The sequence below is a fragment of the Myotis davidii genome, unplaced genomic scaffold, assembly GCF_000327345.1.
Source record: "Myotis davidii unplaced genomic scaffold, ASM32734v1 scaffold517, whole genome shotgun sequence".
Taxonomy (NCBI): Eukaryota; Metazoa; Chordata; class Mammalia; order Chiroptera; family Vespertilionidae; genus Myotis; species Myotis davidii.
Window position 1 is genome coordinate 202,278 of NW_006287924.1, and position 4,146 is coordinate 206,423.

At 38.4% G+C, this 4,146-nt stretch overlaps 1 pseudogene; it reads left to right on the forward strand.

Annotated features, from left to right (window-relative positions):
- The first annotated feature begins 1,154 nt into the window (after positions 1-1,154).
- On the forward strand, positions 1,155-1,748 carry LOC102767380 (annotated as a pseudogene).
- The last annotated feature ends 2,398 nt before the right edge of the window (positions 1,749-4,146 follow it).

Consider the following 4,146-nt stretch of genomic DNA (forward strand, 5'->3'; position numbering starts at 1 on the left):
GTGAAGGGTTGTGAGGGAGGATAAAACTTTCTTCTAGCCTCTCTTCCAGGTTCTTTCAGCTGGTCTAATAATCAAATAGATGTGAGACAGATTTACAAGCAAAAGTGACCAAACTTAATTACATACATATGTATGGGAGCCTCATATGCATGAAAGGCTCAAAGACAGAAAGAGAAAATGAAGTATAATTGGCATTTCAAGCTAATAATGAGGTAAGGCACTTGGGGGCTTTACAAGGGAGGAAGGTCACTCTCAGGATGATAAGATAAGCTGTTCAGTAATTAGGAGTTTCCCCTGCCCTAAAGATGAGTCATAAAAAGTTGTTTCTGGTGATAACTCATTATGGGCAAGGCCCCTAACTAAAGTCCTTTAAGGAGGAGATAAAAAAAATTTTATTTGCCTGCAGGGTCTGGATTGCCTTCAACTCAAAATAATCCATATGTTAAAGTGGCACATCTTGGGGAGGCCCCTTCTGAACCCCTGCTTTTGAAACTTTCTGAGATGTTTCATATTCCAGAAGCTGGGTGGATAAATTGCCCCATATTTCATTACACCGGTCTCAGTCTTGAGAATAAGTCAGTTCAGTTCAGTTCAACAATTTGTTTCATTTCAGGAGATAGTGATGCAGGTGGGCTCCCCAAGCTAGGCTCGTGTGCAAGCAATCAGGTATCTAATAAGAGGCATCTCTATGGGGGAAAAGTGGTTCATAATTGAAACAAACTATAATCCTGGTTTCTGAGTTCCAAAGGCATGCAGCCAAGAAGATTTCTAGCTGTCTGGCTTGAAGCGTCTTCAGATAGGGTGAAGGCAGGCAGTGACAATCTGAAAGATTTTCCTGGTCTGCAGTTTGAATGTCTGGTGATCTTATGAAAATAGGCACAAAGATTGTCCATATATGAGCTGTTGTGCTGATTTCTCTGACGTTTATATCAAGTTGTCTCATGCTAGCTTACAAGGCTTTGAGAAAAGGCCAGTTTTAGTTCTCAGTGATTCCAAGTCAAATGATGGGAGGATAATTAGAAATATTACTTTGGAGCATCATAGCTATATATTGGAAAAAACTAGAAGAATTCAAAATCCAATCCAGTTTGCAGGTAGAAACAAAACCTCAGACGACAATGGGTAGTTATTGTGGTGCAGACAACCCCTTTGCAATGATCCCCCAGATGCAGGCTTTGTTGCTGATCACCCTGGGCTTGTCTCTTGCTTCAACCCTTGCAAAAGACTTTCTAAACAGCCATTCCACCTCAGGAGCCTTGTCTGGGGAAACTGTGATGAGGGGAAGGACCCTGTGATGATCAAAAGCCTGATTGTGCAACCTAACCTCATTGTCCATACTGGGAGTGTGACTGTCAGTGCCCAAACCCAGACGAGTGTAACCCTTGATGCTCCTCAGAAGGTGGAATTAACTGTGCAGAAAGAAATGGCCAGCTTCTGGGTCAAAGTCCTGTGTGTGAAACAAATTGGTATATGAATCTATGACGGCCTCTGGAATATATTTGACATTTGTATTCCCCCTGGAGGGTTCTCCCCAGAGACCCTGCACAGCTATGCGCTTCCCTGACAGTGTCCCTTCAAAGAAGGCATCTACTCACTAGCCAAGAGTGAAACCAAGCCTGCCCCACCTGGAGCTGCCTGGCTGGAATTACCACAGCTAGAGCATCCTAAGCAGTGGTGAGAATGGCCTGGGCTGTTTCAAGATCGATGTCTCTCTAAAGGCAGATGATGTGATACTAGCTACAGGATAGTGATGACGTGTGAGAGAGGTGTCCCTCTTCCTCTGTCTTGCATTTGCTAAGGCCAAATTCTAATTCTGTATTACCCTCTAAGCCGCTTTCTACAATGATGCCTCTACCCATGCTGAAAATCACTTTGTGCCTCATACATTTTAGGTGTGGGCAAGGGAAGATGAGCTTGGCAGTTCTTGATAGCCCGAGACGTTTTACCAGGCTGGCTACTTTATTTTCCTCCTCACCCCTATGGCTTTCTTTGTAAGAGCTTAACTCACTTTCTAAACAGTAAAAAAATAGGACCAGCATGTTTGTGACCCCAAGTTCAGAATGACACAGTCTTATTTGCCTAAAGTACCTTTACAATTTTCTCATTAAAATTTTTGTCACTGACTTAAAAGCAAGAATAAGAATGAGAAGGAAGAAGAAGAGGAAGAAGAAGAAGAAAAAGAAGAAGAAAAGAAGAAGAAGAAGAAGAAGAAGAAGAAGAAGAAGAAGAAGAAGAAGGAGAAGGAGAAGAAGAAGAAAAAGAAGAGAGAATGAACAGCACTGGAAACTAGTATCCACAAAGATATATTACTGAAACATAATTTTTTCTCTAAAATCAACCCCATTTTAAACAAAAATAGCCAAATTAAAACTAATTTACTTCAAAATAATTTACCCATAAACTCGGCCTGTTATTTAAATAAATATAAGAATAGCAATATAGGCTCTTTTAAATGGGCTTTGTTGGAATTTTTGCTGGAATTAACTCTAAAGTTCAATCTGGAGATTCCTTATGAAAAGTCAGGGCAAGGACTTGCCATCAGATTTGCCTGTAATACCCAAAGTTTTGGGTGAGTTCCTCTATTCCTAAGGTACCCAAAATATCTTGAGATTCCTGTACATGCTTGGAAGATACCTTCTTTACTCACCATGTAAGGCCGCTGCAAACCCTGTAAGCAAGGTACCAGGCTATTTCCAATGGATTTTTTGGCTTCCATAAGTGAATCTCAATTCTTTAAAGCTGTCTGTTCATATCTGAATCTATACATATTTCTCCCAAATATGATATTCTAGTCAAAGTCTTGGTAATATTACCAGTTTCCAATTGTGACCTGAGTGTTCTTATTTCTGAATTCTGAAGGGATCAAGTAAGGATAAAAAAAAAAATGATTCAATTCAGTTCACAAAGGTCTAATTTACCAAATTGCTGTAAGTCATAGTTAGTTTAAAAGAAAATATTTCCAACTTTTTCATTTAATATTTTAACAATCAGTTCCGTATATCATTAATAAATTTTCATGAACATCGTCTTTAATGATTATATATAATGATTCTATATATGGAAATATTTCTCTACTGTCAGACATGTAGATTGTTTCCAATTTGGCAATCTCATAACTAGTACTGCAACTAACAATTAACACTGGGGTTTCCTTGGGATCTACTCCTGTAGGTAGGATTATTTTACTGAAAAGTGTACTAATTAACATTTTTCTCAGCAACAAATGAAAGAGTCAAATATATGTAACCATCACTAGCAATAATTTGGCCTTATTTTTTTAATTATTGCAAATTTGATTGATTGGCAATGGTATTTAATTGTAATTTTAAATATTATTCCTTTAATTACTAGTGTTTTTACCTCACTATTTGTGCATTTTAACAAGTTGCAAGTATTTATTAACCACTTGTATTTTTTCTCTTAAGAATTTTTCTTTGCCCATTCATTGTCTCAGTTTTTTTGTTTTGTTTTTTTCATCTATAAAAAAAAAAGTAATAGCACCTGTGTGATAGAGTGTGGTGAGAATCAAACTTTGTTTCTTCAAATCTATTGGCTTTAGTTTCTTCTGGAAAAAAACCTTAGCCTTGGGCCCCAGTCTACGTTGGGACCACAATGAATTGGTCTGAGGAGCACCATTCATTCTGCCACACCACACAATCTTATTTTGTTCACAACACTGATGATCATAAAAATTAGATTTTTCAATGGTTTACTTATTTTTGTCCCGACCCTGATCCCCTTTCCTACTAGAACCGGAACCTACTTTCTTTTTTTTTACTGGTGTTCCTCTACAACAAAGCAGCAACTGGCATGCAGTAGGTACTCAATATATGCTGGCTGGATAAATAAATGAATCTCCTTTTCTCACAGCCACAATCTCTTAACTATGTTAAATACTTGAGCACAGTTTGAAATTACCTCTTTTTAAAAGACAAGTCATGAAGCCCCCCACACATACCATCCCACATATATATACACACATTCACACTTTCACCTCTGTTTCTGCCTCCATCCATCACACTTACAATCCCAATTCAGTGTGCCACCACCAGTTACGCTCTAACATTCCACTGTGCTCTGTCACACATCTGGCATAGTTTCTACTAAGACCCATAGTCTAGTCAAGAATAAAGAGAGAAGAAGGGA